The sequence below is a fragment of the Bos grunniens genome, chromosome 22 (assembly GCF_055505025.1).
Source record: "Bos grunniens cultivar Pamir isolate PY7600 chromosome 22, Bosgru_T2T1.0, whole genome shotgun sequence".
Taxonomy (NCBI): domain Eukaryota; kingdom Metazoa; phylum Chordata; class Mammalia; order Artiodactyla; family Bovidae; genus Bos; species Bos grunniens.
The window spans coordinates 10,152,964-10,179,669 of record NC_141186.1 but is presented as its reverse complement, the minus strand read 5'-3'; the positions used below and the strand labels follow the sequence as shown (position 1 = coordinate 10,179,669).

At 39.9% G+C, this 26,706-nt stretch overlaps 1 long non-coding RNA gene across 2 annotated transcripts; it reads right to left on the bottom strand.

Moving 5' to 3' along the window:
* LOC147348008 (uncharacterized) lies at window positions 1-26,342 on the bottom strand. 2 transcript variants are annotated; one of them, XR_015150901.1, is made up of 3 exons: window positions 24,020-26,342; window positions 22,427-22,612; window positions 1-1,532 (listed from the first exon to the last, which is right to left on the bottom strand). It is a non-coding gene; the product is annotated as an uncharacterized LOC147348008 (long non-coding RNA). The 2 variants fall into 2 exon arrangements; XR_015150900.1 differs by lacking the exon at window positions 1-1,532 and adding an exon at window positions 13,869-15,680 and having other exon boundaries at window positions 18,742-22,612.
* Window positions 26,343-26,706: the final 364 nt, after the last annotated feature.

Below are 26,706 nucleotides of genomic sequence, written 5' to 3'. Positions count from 1 at the left end.
TAACTTTCAGATCATACTTTTATTAGAAGCAATCACCAATATCATTCCTTAAAAAAGGAAAGAGAAAAACAGTACCTTGTACTCAGTTTTAACATAAACTCACAGTAATACTGTTAAGCTCTCAATAGAATTTCTAAAGGAGTAATAATACAACATAAATGTATGGAACACCAAGCTAATACAGATGTTGTGATTAATTATAAGTGGGTTTTTTGCAGCTGATGTTAAAGGAAGTAATTATAGATTACTTTATTATATAAAAAGGGACACATGTGTTTTCAGAAAAGATACTTAAATTTTCTTCTATTGAGTTCTAAACGAACCACACAGTTGTGAGCACTGTTTCATATCTCGACAGAATGCAAGAACATAATGTTAATGTACCTCACTGAAAGCCTTCTGAAGCTTCTTTCTAGGCTCAGAACTTATTTTAATTTTTCCACATAAATTAAATAAAACACTTATTTTCCTTGTTACTGTTTAACAGAACCAACAAATTCCAACAACTCAAACCTAACTGACCAAATCTCCACCAAGTGGTTTTCCTTTTCAACAGGACTGACAGGGCATCACATATAAATTGTTGCCGATGGACACAATTACAGGCTGATGATATGCTGTGTGCATCCATAATGAGTACTGTGCATTATCCATTTCCAAAACACATCAAAGTAAGAAATTCTGATTTTGGCTTGTCACAAATCAAATATATCACATCACTGACAGTACCTAATGAACTAGGATTTCTTTAACAAATTCATCATAATTAGAAAATATGTGAAAACACTTTTCTGAAAATATCTTCCCTAGGCTCTGCTGTAAAATCCTAACTCAACTGTTATCTACATCACTCCAGAAATCCCGGAAACCCAGAGAGGACCCCAGGACGTTATATCCTCTGACCTCTCCAAATGGTAGGAAAAATTTGGGAAAGAAGTCTAGAAACCATTTACGAGGTCTCTACCACTTACAGGACTGGGAATTAGAGAGCAAAGTCAGGCTCTACAAAAATCATGCCCTTTCTGATCCTCAGCCTTTCTACAACCAGATTAAATGGATAAAATGGACAGAAGACCTGAATAGACATTTTTCCAAAGAAGACATAGATGGACAACAGGCACATGAAAAGATGCTCAACATCAAAAACCATCAGAGAAATGCAAACTAAAACCACAATGAGGTGTCACCTAATACTTAACACCTAGCAATGAGGCTATCATCAAGAAGTCTACAAGCAATAAACGCTGAAGTGGGTTTGGAGAAAACGGAACACTCCTATACTGTTGGTGGGATGTAAATTGGTGAAGCCACTGTGGAAAACACTATGGAGGTTTCTCAAGAAACTAAATTAGAGCTACTATGAAACTGAAAAGTGAAAGTGAAGGTCGCTTAGTCCTGTCCAACTCTTTGTGACCCCATGGACTATACAGTCCAGTATTCTTGGGCTCCCCTTGTGGCTCAGCTGGTAAAGAATCCACCTGCCATGTGGGAGAACTATCATATGAACCAGCAATTACACTCCTCGGTGATATCTGAAAAAAAAAAAATGAAAACACTAATTTGAAAATGTACATGCACCCAACGTTCATAATAGCACTGTTTGTAACCGCCAAGGTTATGGAAGCAACTTAAGTGTTCATCAACAGATGAATGGACAAAGACTATTAATGTAGCGTATGTACACTGTATCTCGCACACAGACACACGCACAGAAAAACACACAATGGAATACTGTTCAGCCATGAAAACAGAATGAAATTTTGCCTTTTGCGACAACATGGACGAACCTGGATGGTATTATGTTTAGTAAAGTAAGTCAGACAAAGACAGAAACTGTATGATATTACTTATATGTAGAATCCAAGAATAAATACAACAAACTTTTGTACAACAAAATGCAACAAACTTTTGTTACAGTGAATATAACAGAAAAAGAAACAGACACAGATATCAAGAACAAATTAGTGGTTATCAGCGGAAAGAGAGAAGCGGGGAGAGGCAAGATAGGGACAGAGTATTAAAAGGCACAAACTACTGTGTACAAAATGAATAAGCTCCAAGGATATACTGGATAGCACAGGGAATATAACCAATGCTTTATAATAACTATAAATGGAATATAACTTAAAAATTGTGAATTGCTATGTTGTTCACCTGAAACTTATATAATTTTGTAGATAAACTATACCTCAATTTTTTTTTACGTTTTTTAAAAAAGGAAATCGTCCTTGGCTTCTCACTTTTTAGTGCTTATAAATAGATAAATTATCAAGCCATTTCCCCCCACTAGTTTTACTGTTTCTGCAGGACACAAAGAAAGCTCTCTTAGAGGGTTCCCCCTGAATTGGAAGGAAAGGAAACAGAACACTGCCCCACAGAGGCTGCAGAAGAAGGACTTCTTGGGCTCACAAACCTCATGGAAGGGTGAGTGCTGTCCATGGGTGCATGGCTAGACACAGTTGATCTCATCACCTGGGCTTCACTAGCAATGGGAGGAGCTGAGATAAGATGATGTGAACTGGGGTCTAACCTGCGTCTCTTACCCTCATTTATAACCTAATCCCATTCTGCAGCCGGTCCTTCTTCAGTAAGTGCATGCACTAGGAGTGAACCAGGAGTGAGCTGCTAAGCACCCTTTCTGCAGCTCCCTATGATTGGAATGTTGAATCCAGTGGGAAACTCCCAAATATCCATGGTGAACAATAATGGCTACACTTAAGTTGTCATAGAGGCTTTTCCTAAAGAGGATTATTCTTTGCAATAAGGGTGATGAATTTAACAGTTCCTAATAGACTAAATGTATAAAGGAACTGTGTCTCTTTAGTGTTCTGTCAGAAAGAGTGATGGCTAAAACTGCTCTTTTGCTTCCTTCCCATGAATTGTGAGGGGTTTTCATTTCCAAAATTATTTCCTACCATTGAACAGAATATAAAGGAAAAGAAATGAAGTTGTGCCTAGAACAAAGCTGGAAAAGGTAGAAATGTTAAAAAAAAATCATATTCAGAGAGGTTAGCACAGGAAGAGGGTATCTATGACTATTCTCAAAAGTAAGTGAATTAAATGAGCCAACTAGAGGGGCAATTCCATTGTTTCTTTTGGTAAGAGCACTCTGACTGAAAAAGGGGCCTTATAGCTTCACTGGCATAGACTTCACACAGAAGAATTATATCAAAAAAGATCTTCATGACCCAGATAACCATGATGGTGTGATCACCCATCTAGAGCCACACATCCTGGAATGCAAAGTCAAGTAGGCCTTAGGAAGCATCACCACGAACAAAGCTAGTGGAAGTGATGGAATTCCAGTTGAACTATTTCAAATCCTAAAAGATGATGCCATTAAAGTGCTGCACTCAATATGCCAGGAAATTTGGAAAACTCAGCAGTGGCCACAGGACTGGAAAAGGTCAGTTTTCATTCTAATCCCAAAGAAAGGCAATGCCAAAGAATGTTCAAACTACCACACAATTGCACTCATCTCACACGCTAGCAAAGTAATGCTCAAAATTCTCCAAACCAGGCTTCAAGGTACGTGAACTGTGAACTTCTGGATGTTCAAGCTAGATTTAGAAAAGGCAGAGGAACCAGAGATCAAATTGCCAACATCTGTTGGATCACTGAAAAAGCAAGAGAGTTCCAGAAAAACATCTACTTCTGCTTTATTGACTATGCCAAAGCTTTGACTGTGTGGATCATAATAAACTGTGGAAAATTCTGAAAGAGATGGGAATACCAGACCACCTAACATGCCTCCTGAGAAATCTGTATGTTGGTCAAGAAGCAACAGTTAGAACTGGATGTGGAACAACAGACTGGTTTCAAATCGGGAAAGGAGTACGTCAAGGCTGTATATTGTCACCCTGCTTATTTAACTTATATGCAGAGTACATCATGTGAACTGCTGGGCTGGATGAAGCACAAAATGGAATCAGGATCACCAGGACAAATATCAATAACCTCAGATATGCAGATGACACCACCCTTATGGTAGAAAGTGAAGAGGAACTAAAGTGCCTCTTGATGAAAGTGAAAAAGGAGAGTGAAAAGTTGGCTTAAAACTCAACATTCAGAAAACTAAGATCATGGCGTCTGGTCCCATCACTTCATGGCAAATAGATGGAGAAACAATGGAAACAGTGAGCGACTTTATTTTCTTGGGATCCAAAATCACTGAAGACAGTGACTGCAGCAATGAAATTAAAAGATGCTTTGCTTGCTCCTTGGAAGAAAAGCTATGACCAACCTGGACAGCATATTAAAAAGCAGAGACATTACTTTGCTGACAAAGGTGCATCTAGTCAAAGCCATGGTTTTTCCAGTCGTCATGGATGGTTGTCAGAGTTGGGCCATAAATAAAGCTGAGCACCAAAGTGCTTCTTTTGAACCGTGGTGTTAGAGAAGACTCTCGAGAGTCCCTTGGAATGCAAGGAGATCAAGCCAGTCAATCCTAAAGGAAATCAGACCTGAATATCCTTTGGAAGGACTGATGCTGAAGCTGAAACTCCAATACTTTGACCACTTGATGTGAAGAACTGACTCACTGGAAAAGACCTTGATGCTGGGAAAGATCAAAAGCGGAAGAAGGGGATGACAGAGGATGAGATGGTTGGATGGCATCACCGACTCACTGGACATGAGTTTGAGCAAGCTCCGGGAGTTGGTGAATGACAGGGAGGCCCGGCATGTGAGTTGGACACAACTAAGGAACTGAACTCATCTATGTCAAAGACAGCGAGGGTCTTACTTTGCCATAGACACACACACACACACACACACACACACACACACACACACAATATTAATAGCTCCACATCTCCAGTCAAATGCTGCAGGTAAATTGCCCTGTAGTTTGGGATATGATTCTTTGTGAGGAATACCACCTTTTCTTCTCTAAATCTCACAGCCTTGTGACCCAGAGCTGTTTCTGCATGTTCTCATCATTTTGAAGTAAAAGATCCGTGAGTTTGGAAGGACTTTGATTCCCCAAACTCAATACTTCCCAACATAGGTAACTAAAAATCAGAGGAAATGGGGGCAGCCCTGATTTGTGAGAAGCTCTGAATTTTGTAGGATAAAGTAAAGGAGGTTAAACTGAAAAGTCAGGAGGCACCTTGAATTCGTGTTAGTGAAGAGCTCCATCTCCTGTTCTGTGTGAGTATGTTCTCAGAACAGCTTCCACCAGCAAGAGGTTGCTATGAATACCGGAGGTGTAGGAGGAAATTCTTCTGTTCATTAACTGAGCCTAATAATTAATGCTTTTTTTGCATTATGGTAGATACTGATAACTGAGAGAGGAAAACACAGAGCAAAATAAAGTTTTACGTGTTTAACCTTCAGCAAAGGAAAAAAAAAGGTAGCCAGCAATTTTATATGTTTTCTTGAAATAATTTTACCCTTAAACTTGGAAAATTCAATTTTGGACCTCAGGGCAAGCAACAAGAAAACCTTTTTCTAAGCTCTGTGGGACGAGTGAGTTAGAATAGCCTCAGTACAGAGCTTGTTCAGGTTGGTAAAGAAACAGCTTTCCTGGCTCATAAATTGAACCAGCTTTGGTCTATTTGACTCTGTAAAAACTCTTTCTGTGTTGATTTTAACTTCAATCTCCCTCAATGCCCTGCCTTTCATTACTAAATACAGCTTAAAGGGGAAGAAAATGAAAGGGAAGGTGTTTATTATAAGGCAGAAATACTAAGGGTCCAATAAATGACCAGACAAAATTATACATTTTCCTTTTTTTCACCTACTGAAAGAACAACTTTTTTGGAAGTACTTTTGGTAGCTTTTGCTTGCTTTCCACTATTTTATTAGAAAGACAATGGATCAATGAAATTAAGCAACTTTTCCTCCACAAGTACACTGGAAGGCCATCCAATTTCAAGTAAAATGCACTGGACTATAAACTGAATTCTATTCTATCTAAAAACAATTGACACTATCAAACTCAGTGGGCTTAAGTTTATTTCCTGTGGAAGCAGGGGTTGCCTTAAATGAAACCTTTTTTCTTTTAATACATAAAAATGTTATGATTATCATGCCATCCACCCAACAGCACACTGAACTTTAGAAATACATTTCCTATTATGTTTATGAGAATGGTTTGAATGCATATTTTGAATCAATATAATTAAGTCATTCCTCAATAGAAATTATTTTTACAGTGGAGGTCATCCAAGGTCCTTTATCATTCCAGCTGGCCTCAATTAGAGAAAAAAGCCCAGCTTATTAGCTTACTGGTTTTCTGCATTAGATGACATAAGATTAAGCCCAGTCAGTAGTAGTAACACTGCTAAGGCACCTTGGTTATCATAGTTTCTAGATACCATATTCTAGAATATTCATACCATATTCACTGCTGCTGCTGCTAAGTCGCTTCAGTCGTGTCCGACTCTGTGCGACGCCATAGACAGCAGCCCACCAGGCTCCCCCGTCCCTGGGATTCTCCAGGCAAGAACACTGGAGTGGGTTGCCATTTCCTTCTCCAATGCATGAAAGTGAAAAGTGAAAGTGAAGTCTCTCAGTCGTGTCCTAGTGATCCCATGGACTGCAGCCTACCAGACTCCTCTGTCCATGGGATTTTCCAGGCAAGAGTGGGGTGCTTGGAGTGGGGTGCCATTGCCTTCTCCGACCATATTCACATCACCCCTTTAAGTTACTTCATAAAATCATACCCAATATCCTGAAATACTCAATTATAATTAGTATATGAGTAAATAGTTCATTTCCAGAAGGCAATTAGTGTTAAATACTAAACAGATAAAATTGTTTATTCTACACTAAAACAAATATACCGACTCAAAATTACTCAGTTTTGAAAGTCATTATCAATGATCACAATGACAGTTTTTCGTCTACATGGGTAATAAAATCATTTGGCCATGTAACCAGTGGGAGTTCATTTCTGTGTTAGGATCCCCAAATCTCTATACAGGACAATAAAAAGAAAAATTAGCACTACCTTTACTAATTTTGATTCTTGTAATACATTTTTAAGATAAAATTTTTCAAAATAAATATTTGATGTAAGGTTGAGGAGCAATTCTGACATATCCCAAATAATTTACTTAGTAATGGCCAAAAGAAGTCACTAAAGATTAATTTTTCCAGAAATAGCTGATAATGTGACAATAACAACAGCAAGCAAATAAAACAGTATATGAAATGTTCTGCTATATGGCATAAATTCTATAAAACCTATGAGGTTTACAGTAATCTAAGGTAGTGTGACTATCAATAATTTGTATTCTTTTCTATACTTTTAAGCTTTCCAGGAACAAATTACCCATAATTGGAGAAAAATAATAAATGTCACCAAAATAAGTTATGTGAATTATTTAAAGTTGCGCCAGGATGTATTAACAAACATTGTTTTTCTCCACTTCTCTCCCTACTTAGAGTTGCTTTGTGTCTACAACGAAATCACGAGTTTGTGGTTAGAACATCTAAACAAGTAACCACACTCTCCTCATGCTGTTCTCAGTATTAGGCAATACACGTACTGCATGTGAAAATGCTGAAGAATCAGTCCCATTATCTGCCCCTTATCTCATCACTTACACCCTTGTTCTCAGTTCAGTTCAGTCGCTCAGTCGTGTCCGACTCTGCGATCCCATGGACTGCAGCATGACAGGCTTCCCTTGTTCTGGCTCTAGATATTTCTCACCCCTTGTTGGACTTGTATTCTGCAATAGATCTCATATTCAAGAAAATAATTTCTTCTTCCTTCAGCTTATTCTAATAGCTACCTTTGCCTCTTTATATCCTTTTCCCCAAACAGGCTAGCAGCACACCCAACATAAACTCGACACCTGGGAAAGTAGTATCTCATCTTCAAGTCTGCTTTACTCCATGGCAAAAATTCCTGGATCATGACCTTCCCCCATCCCAGCTCTACTGAGATATGATGACAAAATTGTATATATGTTAAGGTGTACAATGTGATGCTTTTGATATAAGTACACACTGCAAAATGATGACCACAATCAAGCTAATTGCCACATCCATTACCTCACAGTTATTATTTTGTGTGTGTGATGAGCACTGAGATCTATTCTTTTTATTAAATTTCAAGTATAATTTAGTATTAACTCTAGACACCTGATGTTATGCATTGGTTTTTCAGAACTTATTACTCTCTTAAAGTTATAATCAACATCTCCCTTTTTTACCTAACCCTCAGCTCCTGGTAACCGTCATTCAAGTCTTTGTTACTGAGCTCAGTTTTGTTTTGAATATTTATTTATTTAGGCTGTGCCAGGTCTTAATTATGGCATACAGGATCTTTAGTTGCAGCATGTGGGATCTAGTTCCCTGACCAGCAATTGAACCCAGGCGCCTTGTACTGGGAGGGTGAAGTCTTAGGGAAGTCCCCCCCACATCCCCCATGCCTTTTTTTTTTTAAGAGTCCACACATAAATGAGATCACGCAGTATTTGTCTTTCTCCATCTGGCTTATTTCACTTAGCATAATATCCTCCACATTTATCCATGTTGTCAAAAATGGCAGGATTTCTTTATGTTTAAAGCTGAGCAATTTATATTCTCTATCCTTAAAAATTTAGGTGGTTTTCATAATTTGGCTACCTTGAATAATGCTGCAATGTACATGGGAGTGAAGATATCTTTTTAAGAGCCTGATTTCATTTCCTTTGCATACACATCCAGAAGTGGAGCTGCTGCATTGTAAGGTAGTTCTGTTTTTATTTAGGAACCTCCGTGCTGTTTTCCATGATGACCATACCAATTTACATTCCCATCAAGACCGTGTAAGGGTTGCCTTTTCTCTACACCCTTTTCAACACTTGGTATCTTTTGACTTTTTAAAAACAGCTATCCTAGCAAATGCGAGGTGATACTTTATTTTGGTTTTGATTTGCATTTCCTTAATGGTCAGTGATGTCAAGCATCTTTGCACAAACTATTGGCCATTTGTACATTCTCTTTAGAGAAATGTCTATTTGGGTCCCTTGCTCATATTTAAATTTACTTTGCTATCGAGTTGTTTGAGTTTCTTATACATTTTGAATATTAATCCTTTCATCAGATATTTACTTGCAAATATCTTCTATTCCATAGGTTGCCTTTTCACTTTGTTGATTGTTTCATTTGCTATGAAGAAACTTTTTAATGTAATCTGACTTGTTTTTAGTTTGGTTTTGGTTTTTACTTTTACTGTCTGTGCTTTTTGGTCAGGCAATGAATCCAAACACTCATTACCAAGATCAAGGTCAAAGAGCTTTTGCCCTATGTTTTTTCCTCAGATTTTTGAGGTTTCAGGTCTTACATTTAAGTCTTTAACCTATTTTGAGTTGACTTTTATGTTCAGTTAGATAAAGTTCCAATCCATTCTCTTCCACCTAGATATCCAGTTCCCCAAACACCATTTATTGAAGAGACTATCTTTTCCTCATGCTGTATCCTTGGTTCCTTTGTCAAAGATTAGTTGATCACATATGCATGCAGTTACTTCTAGGCTCTCTATTCCGTTCCATTCATCTATATGTCTGTTTCTCTGCCAGTACCATGCTGTTTTAATTACTATACCTTTGTAATACAATTTGAAATCATGAAGTGTGATGCCTTCAGCTTTGTTCTTCATGCTCAAGATTGATTTAGCTATCTGGGGTCTTTTGTGGTTCCCATAATAATTTTTGAAAAAATTTTTTCCATTTCTGTGAAGAATGACATTGGAATTTTGATGGGGATTATATTGAAGGAGTAGATTGTTTTGGGTAGCATTCACTAGGAACAGCATGCTGTCTTTCTGTCTACTAGGGTCATGCCAGTATTGAAATTTTACAAATCATCTCTCATAGTCTTTTCTATCACACCCAGCTCTGTTTTAACTGTATTGTACCTTGCAAAGTTTATTGGATTTGGTTTAGATTTCTAAGCATAAATAACTAGAATGCTCAAATGAGTCTGGCTTTTTCTCCCAAGTATCAACAGACCCTAGCCCACTATGGTGAGCCTTAATTTTGAAGTTTGACATTTTAAATAAAAACAAAACTCATTTTTTATTAACCACATCATCAAGAATATCCTTTCCTTTGGGAAGGGCAGCTTTTAAAGTATTCTGATAATTTTTTCAATTGTTCAACTATACCGAAAAAGGAAAATTCAGTTCACTCAGTCATGTCCGACATTTTGTGACCCCATGGCTGCAGTATGCCAGGCTTCCCTGTCCATCACCAACTCCCGGAGCTTGCTCAAACTCATGTCCATTGAATCGGTGATGCCATCCAAGCATCTCATCCTCTGTCATCCCCATCTCCTCCTGCCTTCGATCTTTCCCAGCATCAGGGTCTTTTCCAATGAGTCAGTTCTTCACATCAGGTGGCCAAAGTATTGGAGTTTCAGCTTCAGCATCAGTCCTTTCAATGAATATTCAGGACTGATTTCCTTTAGGATTGACTGGCTTGATCTCCTTGCATTCCAAGGGACTCTCAAGAGTCTTCTCCAACACCACAGTTCAAAAGCATCAGTTCTTCAGTGCTCAGCCTTCTTTATAGTCCAACTCTCACATCCATATAGGACTACTGGAGAAACCATAGCTTTGACTGGATGGACCTTTGCAGCAAAGTAATGTCTCTGCTTTTTAATATGCTGTCTAGGTTGGTCATAGCTTTTCTTCCAAGGAGTCATGATCTGCAGTGATTTTGGAGCCCAAGGAAATAAAATCTCTCACTGTTGGGGGCCAGAGTGAGGTACTCCGCCCGTGGCAAAGGTCATGAGGAAGGAGGCTCGACATATGCAAAGGCGGGCTCGAGCCTCAGGAGTCCCCCTGGAAATCCTCGAGCATCTACCCCCATAACCAGAGCCTGCCTACTTTACTACTTTGTGCTCTCACCTACACCTCTGACTTTACGGGGTGCTGTCCCCCACCACCTCTTTCGGAGAAGGAGTTAACTTAGAGCTCCAGTTAATAAAAACTCCTGGGTGTGACAAGAGTGTTTTAACCTACAAACTCCTCTGAAGGTTCTCTAGCCTGCCTGACAGGCTTGTCCGGCCACATGTGATTGCTCACAGCCTCCCAACCGTGAGAGGCATGAGATGCTTTAAACCTTCTAAAAACAGGTTCCTTAGAAAAGTTAGAAAACTATTAGTATAAGTATAATGGGCTGATTAGAAATTGTATTGGTGAAGGGTTTTTCATTTGTTGAGCCAATGTTTGTTGCTAAGTCTCCATATCCCCTGCCCTTACACATTAATGAATATATAGAAGAAATAAGTATTAACCTTTGATATAAATCATGTTAGACCTTAGGCTAAGTAAATTCTTTCCTTAACTAAAACCCACTACACCCTCACCCTATAGGAATGTAACTTTATTTGGGTGGCGTCTGTTCTAAAAATAATCACCCCTGGAGAAATAAGTGTTCTGGTTGACTGACCGCTGTCACAAGGAGAGAGTCATAAATTGTCAGCAGGCCCCCTGGCCAGAAGATGATGTAACACCCCTAAGACCTCTGTATACATTTGTATGAAGCACCTGACTTTGATAAAAGTCAGGAGTGCTGACCCGCGTGATTTTTGCATAACATCTCAGTGTATAAAAGTAGACCATGGAAAATAAAGAATTGGGATCAGTTTCTCGAAATACTGGTCTCCCCATGTCGCGCTCTCTCTCACTCTGGCTGAGTCTCCATCTGGAACGTGGAACCCACCATGCTTACTAATTATGCCTGGGCTTCTAAGATCCGACTGGGGAGGCCTCAGTGCCTCCTCTTCTTCGGGAGAACGGAAGGACGCCTGCGGCCTAAGTAAGTGGTGCAAGCTTCTTGTCTTGAAGTTTTATTGGTCTCCCGAGTAAACCAAGCTACTCAGCCTCTTTTCTTCACGGAATTTTCCTACTGAGCTATCCTCATTCTATTACTCTTTACATCTTTAATTAATATCTAATTGAAGCTATTGTATCCTGATCCTTGCCGACGCCATCCCCGCTTCGAATACTCTGGATCAGCCGGGGCTGGACCCCGGCATCTCACTGTTTCCATTGTTTCTCCATCTATTTGCCATGAAGTGATGGGACCAGATGCCATGATCTTAGTTTTTTCAAAGTTGAGTTTTAAGCCAGCTTTTTCACTCTCCTCTTTCACTTTCATCAAGAGGCTCTTCAGTTCCTCTTTACTTTCTGCCATAAGTGTGGTGTCATCTGTGTATCAGAGGTAGTACTTAGAAATATCTGTGCCATTTAGGTATAGACCATAATGATTTCACACTTTTCAATTTACTTCTCTGAATATTCTCCTCAGGAAGAAGAATAAGGGAAACTGAAAAAGGTCAGATAAATTCAGAAAAAGGAAATATTTAGTTTCATATGATATCTGATACTTTTCTAAGATATTTCCATTCTTACTGACAGACAACAGGCAAGCAGAGAAGACAAACATTTCAGATTATTGTTAGTGACATTAAGAATAAACTGGCACCTCTGTTTGCAATGGTACTTTCATATATAAAAACGTATTCAGGGATTCCTTGGTAGCTCAGTGGTAAAGAATCTGCCTGCCAACACAGGAGACCCAGGTTCAAGCCCTGATCCAGGAGGATCCCATATGCTGTGGAACAGCTGAGCTCTTGCACCACAACTATTGAGCCTGTGCTCTAGAGCCCACGAGCCATAACAACTGAGCCCACATGCCGCTACTACTGAAGCCCACGTGCCCTGGCGCCCATGAGCTGCAGCAAGAAAAGCTACCACAATGAGAAGCCTGTGGAACACAACTAGAGAGCAATTAGGGAACACAACTAGGGAACACATTAGAGAAAGCCTGCACAGCAACTAAGACCCAGCACAGCCATAAATAGAATAAGAAATTAAAAAAAAAAAAACAAAAACGTATTCAATATTCAGTTCCATGTAGTCAGTAGGGCAAAGGAAATCTCCAAAAATGAGTCTAAGTTTTTGCCTTCACTTTTCTCAGTATGTTCACACATTTAGCATAAGCTGTGGGAATTGCAACTGTCTTGGTTGCTCTTGATTGAGACAATCTTCATTGAGCATTAATCAGTATATGAAGAGTCTAAATATAAATTATTACCAAATCAATTAAAGACAGAAAATCCTCAATGAATTTCCAAACATAAGCTTCTGCTCAGTGAGCATAATGAGAACCAGGAGCTGACTGAAGAATAAGCCAGAAGAGCAATCCCACTCCACAGAAGCAAGGGAACATCACAGACTTAAACTTAGGTTTCCAAGCAGAATTCTAAGTGATGAGAAAATATAACCTGGGCCTGGTCCTGCTGAATAGAATCTGAGTATGTTAATTAAAAAGGAAAACTCTTGCTAGCAATAGTAAATTTCTAGAGAGGAGTTTTACATCAGTATAGAACCACCAGTGTAAGCAGCCCTTCAACAATCGCTTGAACTCAGGACTTATAATCCACAGATATCCTAAAACCACATGGCTTCCTGCATGCCATGGTGATATTTTAAGGGAAAAAAAGTTTATGTTAATATGCAAATACTTAATATTTTTCATTTCATTCCCAAATGATGTCTGGTTTGAAAAGTCACTATAAAAAGTGAGGATGAACAGATCTTAAGAACCACAGTTTTCAGTGTGAAAGCTAGAAACAAACATTAAAACACAATTTTAACATAATTTTAATAATTAAGTTATGTAAGTTGGGGTTCCCAGGTGGTGTGAGTGGTAAAGAACCCACCTCCTAATGGAGAAGATATAGGAGACTCAGGTTCCCTATGGAGACGCAGGAGATCCCCTGGAGGAGGGCATGGAAACTCACTCCGGTATGCTTGCCTGGAGAATCCCATGGACGGAGGAACCTGCCAGGTTCCTCTGTCTGTGGAGTCACAAAGAGTCGGACACAACTGAAGCAACTTAGCATGCACACACGTATTCATGGAAGTTAATTTTATTTTGGCTGATTGTTAAAGAATAACACTATCCAAATACAAATGATGGGTGAAAAAAAGTGACATGAAAGAAACACAAATGTTAAAAAATGTTTTATATATAATGCATGTAAAACTTCCTTATTTTTGACAAAAATGAAAGAAGTATACAATTTTTGTTAATATCAGATTCTTTTTTAATTGAAGTATAGTTGATGTACAAAGTTGATTACTGCTGTATAGCAAAGTGATTCAGTTATACATATATATATACATATATATATATATACATTCCCTTTTATTATTTTCCATTATGATTTATCATCAGTTCAGCTCAGTTCAGTCACTCAGTCGTGTCCGATTCTTTGTGACCCCATGGACTGCAGCACGCCAGGCTTCCATGTCCATCACCAACTCCGGAGTTATCATAGGCTACTGAATATAGCTTGCTGTGTTATACAGTAGGACCTTGCTGTTTATTTCCATTCTATACATAAAAAGCTTACATCTGCTAATCCTAACCTAGCACTTTATCCTTTCCCCAATCCCCTTCTCAGCAGCCACAAGTGGTCCTCTATGTCCCTGATTCTGTTTCTGTTTCATAGATAGGTTCGTGTCGTATTTCAGATTCTTCACATAAGGGATACCATATGGTATGTCTTTTTCTGACGTACTTCACTTAGTACGATAATCTCTAGTTGCATCCACGTTGCTGCAAATGGCATGAGCTTTTCCTTTTTTATGGACGAGTAGTAGTCCATCGTCCATATGTACCACATCTTTTTCATCCATTGATCTGTCAGTGGACATTTGGGTGGTTTCCACGTCTTGCCTACTGTGAATAGTGCTGCTTTGAACACAGGGGTGCATGTAACTTTGTGAATTAGCGTTTTGTTTGGATATACACCCAGAAGTGGGATTGCTGGGTCACACAGTAGCTCTATCTTTAGTTTTATGAGGACTCTCCAAACTGTTTTCCATCATGGCTGCACCAACTTAAATTTCCACCAACAATGGAGGAGGGTTCCCTTTTCTCCACACCCTCGGCAGCATTTGTTACTTACAGACTTTTTAAAGATGAAGTAGTACCTCAACATTGCTCTGCTTGGCCTTTCTCTAATCATTAGTGATGCTGAGCATCTTTTCATGTATTTACTGGCCATCCATATAAAATTAGACTCTTAATAACATCTTAATGTAAAAGTCAAACAAATATCCAAAGAATATTAAATTTCTTTTAAATTATTAACTTTCCTGGATTACTCTCATTATCATCAGCTCCATATATTGGAATTAACTTTGTCATAGCTCAGTGTGGCAGGTTCTTTATCACTGGAGGAATCAGTGACAGAACACATCTCCAGGAAATAACACTTTAATTACTACAGTGAATCTCACGAAGTTCAAAATAAGCATTACCCAAGGTTTATATAACAGAACTGAGAAGAGACCTTTCAATTGTAAAAGTTTCTGTAAGATCAGTTTTCTGAGTTATTTTCAAGATAACTTATTTAAAACATGAAAAGTAACCCTTTCATGGCTAGCTAGGTCAACACTGTGAAGGGCCCACTCTTGGATGAAGAATGATCCCATGCTTGAGTCCTGGGAACTCTTGGGAAAAGCTTTTCTCTTGGGAAGAGCTTCCTTGTCCACTGTTCTTTGTGATCCCTGGCCCCAGTCTGTAGGGTTCTTCCTTTTTCTCCTCTTTGGCTGTCTCTGAAGTGGGCATTGAGGAACACACTCTTCTTACAAGTGCACAACTTTCCCAGCCCTCATTCTGCTCATGGGGCTTCCCTGATAGCTCAGTTGGTAAAGAATCCACCTGCAATGCAAGAGACCCTGGTTCAACTCCTGGGTTGGGAAGATCTGCTGGAGAAGGGATAGGCTACCCACTACAGTATTCTTGGGCTTCCCTGGTGGCACAGCTGGTAAAGAATTCGCCTGCAATGTGGGAGACATGGGTTCAATCCCTGGTTTGGGAAGATCCCCTGCAGAAGGGAAAGGCTACCCACTCCAGTATTCTGGCCTAGAGAATTCCATGGACTGTATAGTCCATGGAGTCGCAGAGTCAGACATGACTGAGTGACTTTCACTTTCACTTTCATTATTCTGCACATGATGGGTAGGTGTCCAATACTCAGTTACAGGATATTTAAATGCAGCCTTATGATATATATTTGACAGCAAACTCTCAAAATGTAAGAGATTTCTCATGCATTCCATTCCAGAAAGTTACATGTGCCAGAGATCTTTTTAAGAACATGTTTTTCACATAAATTGTGCTTCTTTGGGGTTTTTTGGTCCTCATATCTCTAGCTTTAAACTAGATTACCCTAGAGCTGGTGAGCTATTCCAGAAACGTTGTGTCCCTCTTCTTATAATGCTATGCCCTTATTTTTATTTTTGCTTTGAGGCTTCTTAATTCACTTTGATATTGTAACTTTACCTTTAGAGGTGAAGGTCATAGTCTTAATTTGATCTATTCCAAAAGGCTGAGTTTTGATGGATCTTAAGACCTTCTCAAATTTATCTCTTGCATTTTCAGTATAAAAGAAATAAGCTATGCTGACTCTATGTTGTACCAAATTTCTGAGTTCTATTTAATCTCTTTTCATTTCCACTTTCAAATTAGCCAATTATTTTAATTAGCTCATATCTCTCTTTTTGGACAAGAAAATGGCAACTCACTCCAGTGTTCTTGCCTGGAGAATCCCAGGGACAGGGGAGACTTGTGGGCTGCCGTCTGTGGGGTCACACAGAGTCGGACACGACTGAAGCCCTTGTCAAATATACCCAATTGCTTTTGGCTCAGCAGTATCTATAGGTGGCGCTAGTGGTAAAGACTCCCACCCCACCCCCTACCCCTGGCTGCTTGTCAGCGCAAGAGACATGAGACACAGGTTCAATCCCTTGGTCTGAAAGTTCCCCTGGAGAAGGAAATGGCAACCCACTCCAGTATTCTTGCCTGGAAACTCCCATGGACAGAGGAACCTGACAGGCTGTAGTCCATAGGGTTACAGAGTCGGACACAACTTAGCACGCATGCACCAAGTTACTGCAGGTTACTATTTGTAAGTTACTTTCCATTTTTCCATTTTCTAATAAACGTTTCCTTATCACTCCTGAGCCAGCAGCTAAGCTGCTGCTGCTGCTAAGTCGCTTCAGTCATGTCCGACTCTGTGCGACACCACAGATGGCAGCCCACCAGGCTCCTCCGTCCCTGGGATTCTCCAGGCAAGAGTACTGGAGTGAGTTGCCATTGCCTTCTCCCAGCAGCTAAACTAGTGTCATATATTTCATACTGGTATGAGATACCATACTTCTACTACTACATGAATTAGGCTATGCCTAGATTTCAGAACCAGGATGAGCTGTAAATTGCATAGCCTCAAATTAGATGTGTTGGTGTTTTCACCTCAGGGAATAGTTCACAGAAATTTTTGGTGTGCTTTGGGATTTGTGGGTTGGGTGGCAGCCATTTCCTTACTCAATATTTAAATTTTAGTGGATTTAAGGACAGAGGATTGGTTAAGGACTGAAGATCGGAGCAAAAATAGTTTTACTTAGTCATAGTTAAGCAGATCTCAGATACTAAAATTTAAAGATACATAGGGCATGTTTTATGTCTCTTATCTTCCCCTAATTAGTAGAAAAGAAACTCCTTCCAGTCAAACCATGGTGCCTATCTTAATTTAAACAGAATTTTAAGAATTAACACAGGAATTTTAATATGATCCCTAAGATCACATTAAAACACTAGTAATCAAATAAAATACATAAATAGTGGGGCAGAGGTAGGAAACGTCACAGCAGTAGACTGGAGATAGCCATACCTTCTGGGGAGACAGTATGCAGATTGAAGAGTGGAGACCCTACTTGAGAAAACTAGACTAGAAAAACTAAGTACTTCAAGAGGAAAATCTTTCTGGTGAGAATTAGACCTGAGATGCCCTATATATTTTCAGGATTTAGAGTCAACTGGTGTTATAGAAGCTAGAAATGGCACATGGGCTTCAAACAGGGAAAATGCTTCAAAGTTTACAGATGGAAAGCTTATACCTTCAAGTACCCTCTGCTACTCCACATGGCTAACTAATTACTACCTTTCCCACCTCCCAGCCAAAGCAGGAAAAGGTTAATGACAAGAATCCACTGACTGAAGAACACAAAGAACAATGGAGAAGGCTGAACACAAGGCTGAAATGGCATTAAAAGAAAGCCTGCTCTCTTACTCTTGCTTCCCAGACTGTTAGCAGCCAAGTATACACTTCAGGCAAAATATTAAAGGGTTTTCTTATAGAGAAGACCAGCCTAACACAAAAAGACCCAGAAACTGGTACACTCTTTCAAAACCCAACTGCTCTACAGTGAATTCTACCAGTAGATAAATCTTTTCCAGGTATGCAGAGTTTTTTTTTTTTTTATCACAAATTTAGTATTTCACTGTTAAATATAAATGGACATACAGGGACAATCAAATTGACAAGAGCTTCTAATTAAAAAGAAGTCAGAGGAAACTGAGACTATATAAAAGGAACAGGAAAAGAAAGATTATGAGAAACAATACCTCTAATACCCTCAAAGGGATAAGAAAGGATATTATATCCATGAAACAAAAATATAATACAACTTTTTATAGGAGGTTTAGAGGATGAAAAATGAATTTGAATATTAAAAATGATAGAAATTACTAAAATAAAATGGAGGCAAATTAGAAACATGAGCAAGAAAGCCAAAAATGGAAAACAGAAAATAAATTATAAAAAATCCAGAAGAAAATAAATTATAAAAAATCCAGAAGATAAAAAATTATAGTAGAACTATCATAAAGAAATAATGAGGTAAAGTGTGGGAAGGATTAAAGAAATAACAAAATATCTCACCGTTCAGTTCAGTTCAGTTCAGTTGCTTAGTCGTGTCCGACTCTTTGCGACCCCATGAATCACACACAGCACGCCAGGCCTCCCTGTCCATTACTAACTCCCGGAGTTTTCCCAAACCCATGTCCATTGAGTCAGTGATGCCATCCAACCATTTCATCTTCTGTCGTTCCCTTCTCCTCCTGCCCTCAATCCCTCCCAGCATCAGGGTCTTTTCCAATGGGTCAACTCTTCGCATGAGGTGGCCAAAGTACTGGAGTTTCAGTTTCAGCATCAGTCCTTCCAAAGAACACCCAGGATTGGTCTCTTTCAGAATGGACTGGTTGGACCTCCTTGCAGTCCAAGGGACTCTCAAGAATCTTCTCCAATACCACAGTTCAAAAGCATCAATTCTTCGGCGCTCAGCCTTCTTCACAGTCCAGCTCTTACATCCATACATGACGCTGACAGGGACCATTTCTGCCTGTCTGCTACAATGAACAGAAAACAACCTCCCCCAGGACATATTATGTGACATTTCAGAACATTAGAAATTAAGTGGAAAAATAAAACCTTCATAGGTAGAAATATGTAAAGCACAAAAGATCAAAAGTAATGTTTTCAGACTTCTTAGCAGCATTCCTGAAAACTAAAAGACAATGCATCCAAAATTCTGAAGAAAAACCAGTTCCATCATAGGATTCTATACCCAGCCAAACCACTCAAGGTTAAAATAAATAGAATGACAGCCACCTTTTCACTACCTTTTTTCTTAGAAAACTTTTGAAGGATGTACTCTATTAAGAAGTAGAACAAACCAAGAAATGAGTAAACAGGATGCATGAAACAAAGGATCAACTCTGGATAATGCAGGAAAGTTCTGGGACAATGAGTGAAAAATGAAAGCATTCTGGATGAATTTGTAATAAATACATAGAAAAGAAAAAAAAAATGCAATGTACAAAACAAAGCCATGTTTCACTAACTGGAATTGACTGTTTGAGAGTATATTTCAGTGAGGTCAGTTACTTCAGCAATAAACATAAACACTGAGTACTGATTTAACCAGAGTATATATACTGGCAATATAGAGAAGAAATGTGCAGGTGGGCATGTGTTCTCACTAAGCCCTAATAAATCACAGGAATAAATCAACAAATGACATCTGAATGTCTAAATCCACAAACTACAATGTAAACATGACATCTAGAAATATTAATATAAATACCTGAACAAATAGCTAATAGAGTTGAATATTTTTGCTTCTGGGTAGTGGGACTCAGGTATAAGAAAAGAGATCAATTAGACTGGTATCTTTTTCACTTTCAGCCATTTAGAACTATTTAACTTTTAAGCACATTTTTAAAATAAAATATGTCAAAAAAAACAAGCAAAGAAACAAAATCCACACTTTTGCTATTTAAGAGTTTTGGATTTCTTTTACAATAGCCACTTAACAAGCTAGTTTCATTTTTGCACTAGAATTTTCTCAAGAAATTTAGCACATATACTAAAGCGGCCATTTATAATTTTAAGCACAAAGGCAATGATACTCATTACAGGAAGAGTGGATCTATTTTTGATGAGCTTAAATAAGTTGCTAATTTGTGCCAGGAGCAATGATATGGGCACTGACAACCATAAATATTAATGTCCCAAGAGACCAGGCAGCAGCCTCAGAATGAAAATCACTGGGAGTAACACGAAATAACACTGATAACTTAACATGGAGAAAATGAAGCAAAAGGTTTCAACTGAAGAGTTGATTCGGAACACCAGCATATCCACATCATCTTAGACAGTTGGATATCAATTTCAAAAACTCTCTGCCTTTCTGGAATGGACTGCAGTCCTCCAGTCCTGTTAGAGAGTCGTGCTAAATTTCAGAAACAGAACAGAAGTCAAAGTACCTTCTTTTACTTTTCTAAGCTCCAAACACTAAGGCTAACCTTATTTTTTCTTCCCTGAAAATTCATCTCTTTTATATATGACATACTCTTCAAATACTGCCTCTCAAAGGTATAATCTGCCATTAACCTATTAGGCTGCGGTCTTACTTTGTGACTGACAACTAGGTCAACCACCTTAGAAGGCAAGAATGCTGACATCCACATTAAACATAAACATACAGTTGTGAGGGAAGGGCAGCACCACAAATTATAAATGCTGTAAAACCATCTTTTTGTCTGGACACTTTCATCTGTACACAAGGGAATACTTAGATCCTTACTTCTCTCTCTCAGTCCCCACCTTCAAGGAAATGGCAGAATCACTAGCAAAAAGAAATATAATCCATTCAAGAAGGTATTTAAGCAAAAACAATGTTTCTCAATTTTCAACATTATTAGACTTTGTGGCAGAGAAGGAATGTGGGCCTTCAGAGTAGCTTTGGGGGCTAGCCTGATGCGAGCTTCTAAAATCAGTGTCCTGAGCTTGCATTTTGTCTTTTATAAGTTAGGGACATTTAATCGCATGACATGCACCATTAATGTATCCCTTGTCTATTTAATTTTTAAAATAATTTATATTATTCACCAGTAAAACGACACACCCAACTTTCTCTTAACATTTTCTAGAAAGCTTGATAACTCATTAAGTGTCCTGTTAATACTATTATTACCCTGCAGCTGATACAGCAGTCTTCTCTTCTCCATGGTTTTGCTTTCTGAGGTTTCAGTTACCCATGTTCAAACATGGTCCAAAAATATTAAACAGAAAACTCCAGAAACAAACAATTCATAAGTTTTAAACTATACACCATGCTGGGTAGTGTAGTGAAATACTACCCTACCCTGCTCTATCCAGTCCAGGATGTGAATCATGCCTTTGTCCAGCTTGTCCTGCCCTTAGTCACTTAGTTATCAGTTTGACTGTTTTGGTATCACAGTGCTTGTATTTAAGTAATCCTTCTTTTAGTTAATGGCCCAAAGCATAAGAATAGTGATACTAGCAATTCAGAAATGCCATAGAGAAGCTGGAAAGTGCTTCCTTCAGATAAAAAGGAGAAAATTCTCAACTTAAGGGGGAAAAAGAGTCATATGCTAAGGTTGCTAAGATCTAGAGTAAAACCCAATCTTCTATCTGTGAAATTATGAAGAAGGAAAAAGGAATTTGTGCTAGTTTTGCTGTTGTACCTGAAGCTGCAAAAGTTATAGCCACAATGTGTATTAAGTGCTTAGTTAAGACAGAAAAGGCATTTTTTAAAAGAGAGGATATTTTTTAAAGAGAATCATTCACATAATGTTTATTACAGTATATTATAATTGCTCTATTTTATTATTAGTTTTGCTGTTAACGTCTTACTGTGTCTACTGCATAAATTAAACCTTATCATAGGTATGTATGTATTGGAAAAAACATAGTATATATAGGGTTTGGTTCCATCCAGACTTTCAGGCATTCACTGAAGTCTTGGAGCTTATCCCCCAGGGATAAGTGGGGACTACTGTACTGAAAATGGCTCTGAAGGGACTAAAGGAGCACAGGCGAGCAAGCACGATGCTGGTCCTAGCCAGGACCTGAAGTCCTTAAACTCCGGGATACTGGGAAAAACACAGGTTTAGAACTCAAAAATATTGTGTTCTAACTCAGCCACTTGCTTGACACATGACCTTTGAAAGTGTCTCATGTCTCTGATCTTCAACTTCCTCTCAGACACCAAGGCTAACTCAGGTGCAGGACTAAGTGAGTCTTAAAGGAGATAATGTACCGGAAGCACACCATAAGGAAGGCTGGTGATGGTGGTGAGGGATGGTCCTCTTCTGTGTTGGGTCTACTTCTCCATCTCTCCAGCTTCCATTCTCCAGGGTTCCTGGGGGTGCAGAACATAGACTCCCATCCACTGGGAAAGGCACCTGGAAAGATTTCTGTAGAAGAGTGGGTTGGACCATCACTCCTGGACAAGAGAAACCACAACACACAGTAACATATAATCAGGAAAAAAAAAACCTTCCTCAGGATACAAAGTGTGACAGAATAAAATAGAAATAATTACACCTGCATGATATAATTTTAAACATTTATCAGCATCCCTAGTTCATTAAACAGTAATTAAAGTGCTGCAAATTCTTCCTGGCTAATGGATATATTCAGAAAATAGAATGAAAAAGCTTTGAAAGAAGCCATGTGTTTAAAAAGATGAAAAGTGAGATTAAGGCAGGAGGGTTCCTCCATGGAAAAAAGTGTTGACATTTAAAACTGCAGGACCGCAGTCCTAGAAAACCAGACAGTAGGCGACACAGGCAATGAAATTTAATAGCCGGCTCTCAACAGGTGGACAGGCTGAAGCTGTGATAAACTGTTTCAACTCTGATGTTTAGCGCAGGAACTGGAGCAGCATGCACCAACAGATGGAGCCATTCAAAAACTAGCTGCATGGAGTTAAGAGAAAAAGACGGAAATGGGAGAGAAAAAGGCAGGGCAAAATGTGGGTTTGAAACATAGCAAATGCCATCTCCAGATGACCTAAGATCCAAATGGGAAAACTGCAACTGGCTCTCTGGAGAAAAGTTAGCCTAATGTAAGAGTCTAGCCAAAAAAAAAAAAAAAAAGGCACTCAATACTGTTCCTTACACCAAACTGTGGCCTACCTTCAGGTAAAATTCTGGACCAGGGCATTTTTAGTTTGTCTTTCTGCTGCAAAAGTTGACTCTTGCAGTCTATTTGTGGTTTGCTGCTGCTGCTAAGTCGCTTCAGTCGTGTCCGACTCTGTGCGACCCCAGAGACTGCAGCCCACCAGGCTCCGCCGCCCCTGGGATTCTCCAGGCAAGAACACTGGAGTGGGTTGCCATTTCCTTCTCCAATGCATGAAAGTGAAGTCGCTCAGTCGTGTCCGACTCTTATCGAGCCCATGGACCGCAGCCCACCACACAAATCAGATTTTCCAACCAAGGCCAAATTCTGCAGGCACCCTACCCTGTTTGGAACACAAAGCGGGCCCCCATCATAAAACATAATTGAAATAATGGGGCTGAAATCCTCGTTCTTGGTTTGCTTCATGATACGCTTTTTTTTTTTTTTGCGTTTCTCACTTATAAATGCTTAGTGTGGCCACTGCCGGTTCTTCCACTGTTTCCACGCCCTCATCTTGCTGCCTCAGATTCCCCCCACCCTCCTCTCTCCTCCCCACCGCCCCCGACCCAACACCGCGCAGGCGCGCACACACTGTCACAGGGACCCTCGGGTCTCTCTCCCTGGACCGCAAAGTCGGCGCCTCACAGGCCCAGAAGTCGAAAATGAGAAACCTGGGTGAAACACAGGTTAAGTGAACTCGCAGCCCTGGGAGGAATATCACGTGACTCACCTCTAAGGTCAACGTTCCTGCCAGACCACTAGCCTGGTGTGAGCGTCTACAACCCGAGTCTTAAGCCACACACAGCGCGAACATACTAGAAGCACGGACCTCTTAATCTTCCAGTGCGCCTCACCTTTGCGTCTCATGCAGCCTTATGAACGGACGAGCCATTCTCGCGCGACTTGTACCAAATTCTCAGGAAAGGAAAACTTTCGCGAGACTTGGAACTTGCGGCTCTTTTTGCAATAGAGAGCCGCGTGGTGGCAAGCGCAGCCCTTTGGGTAAGCGGTGCTCAGCCGCTAAGTCATGTCCCACTCTTTGCGACTCCCATGGACTGTAACCCACCAGGCTTCTCTGTCCATGGGATTCCCCAGGCAAAACTACTGGAATGGGTTGCCATTTCCTCCTCCAGGGGATCTTCCAGACCCAGGGATTGAACCCTCGTCTCTTATGTCTCCTGCATTGGCAGACAGGTTCTTTACCACTAACGCCACCTGGGAAGCCCTTGGGGTAAGGACAACTGCTTTAAAATCTGCTGTGTGTGCATGCATAGTCGGTTGCGTCATTTGTGTCTGACTTTCTGCGACACCGTGGACTGTAACCCGCCAGGCTTCTCTGTCCGCTGGATTCTCCAAGCAAGAATACTGGAGTGGGTTGCATGCGCTCCTCCAGGGGATCTTCCCCACCCAGGAATGGAATCTGCATCTGTTCCAGATTGTTTACTGCTGAGCCAACTGGGAAATAAATCTACTAGGGAACTTTTTTTTTTTTGGTAATGTAGATTAAAAAAAAAAAAAAGTAGCCTGCCGGGTCCCACTCCAGATGTACAAATCACATTCTCTGAGGCTGGGCAGGGAATATAAGAATGGTTGTGCTGGGGTGGGGTGCTTTTGGGTTAGACGGCGGGCAATTACTGTTTATTCAGCAAAAAGAGTAATTTCTGTTCTTAAGCAGATGTGATAATAAATATATGTGATTACATGTATCAGATCACGTACACCTTAAACTTATGAAATGTTACATCTTAATTATATGTCAAACAGCTAAGATACTCTTTATACAATACAAACATGACCGTATCACTTTTCTGGTAAATCCTTGAGTGGTTTTCCATGGCTTTTAGGATTAGACTCCAAAAATCCATACCATGTTAGAATGTGGTGGTTAACAGGGGGGCTTTGTACCCGAAGTTTTGGGTCAGCACTCTCTGCTCCATCACTCACTACTGTTCGCCTTAGTTAATAAGGCTCAATGCCCTCATCTAATCTCTCTACATCCTGTATGTTTATGAGGACTGATTAAGATGCGTGAGAAGCACTTAGCAAAGTATCTGGCAGGTAGCAAATGCTCTGTAAATGTTAACTGTAGTTATTTTTGGCCACTAGAAGCACCTTTCTGACCCCAGCCTACCTTTCAACTCTCACCTTGCACTGCTATTTACCTTGTGCTTGATATTCTGGCTTCTTCAATAACCTTTTTTCACTTTAGAACCTTCATATATGATTCTCCCCCTGAATAGAAATCCACCTCCTTTACCCAATTAATATCCTCAGACTTAAGATTTAGCCTCCATTTTTCTTTCTTTGTTTCAGTCCTTGGGTCAGGAAGATCCTCTGGAATAGGAAATGGGAACCCACTCCAGTATTTTTGCCAGGAAAATTACATGGACAGAGAAGCCTGGCGGGCTACAGTCCAGGGGGTTGCAAAGAGTTGGACACCATTGAGCACACACACATTTCTTCGTTTGTGTGCTTTCCTGAGACCTAATAGAAATCATTGTTCCCCTTTACCAGGCTTGTGCAACCATCCTGCAGCTGCTGTGAGCGATGACCCTGTTCTCCAGGGAACTGACTTAAAGAAGTGGTTCTTAAATATTATTATGAATCACAGTCACCTGGAGGGTTAGTGGACCCTCTGAGTTCTGCGCCCCCATTTCCAGAGTTTCTGATTCAGTAGGTCTGAGGAGCTCCCTGAGAATTGACAGGTCTAACAAATTCCCACATGATGGATCATCAAATCATGATGACCATGGATCGCCCTTTCCCTGAGTTAAATTCTCCTTGCCTGAGAGTTACAACAAACCCTGCACATCTCTCCTCCACATCAGAGACTATGACTCACTGACAGAGGGGCAAAAAAAAAAAAAAAAAAAAAGGTTTCCTGACAACACGGTGCGACCATCTCTGGGGTATTTAACTCATCCTCCATAGCCCCTGTGGGATCAAGCCGCGGCCTCTGCTTTGCTCAGCTCCTTTCTTTGCCCCACCCTGCTCCCCCCACTTCCATTTTCACTTCCATTTTCCTCAGAGCACTTCTTCAATAAACCATGTACACAAGAATCCTGTCTCGGCCTCCGTTTCTGAGGAGCTCAGAGGAAAACATACATACGCAGAAATGCACTGTGGAAATACAGGTGAGTATAAAGAGCAAAATTGATTAAGAAAGGAATGCGAATTTCCTCAGAAGAGGATTTGCCAGAGCTTTCTGAGATGAAGTATATTTTCCCTTGAAAGCCTGAGCATAGGAAAGGATGCATCCCATAAAAATCTTAAAAGTTTATCAGCATCATTTTTAACAAGCCTCAAAAGCCCAGTTGTACCTGAGGCCCGTGAGTACTCCGATTTGCCCTATCTCTGAGGCGCTAGGTTGTCATTTCATATAATGAGACGATCTGTACTTTCCAGGACCTAAAACAG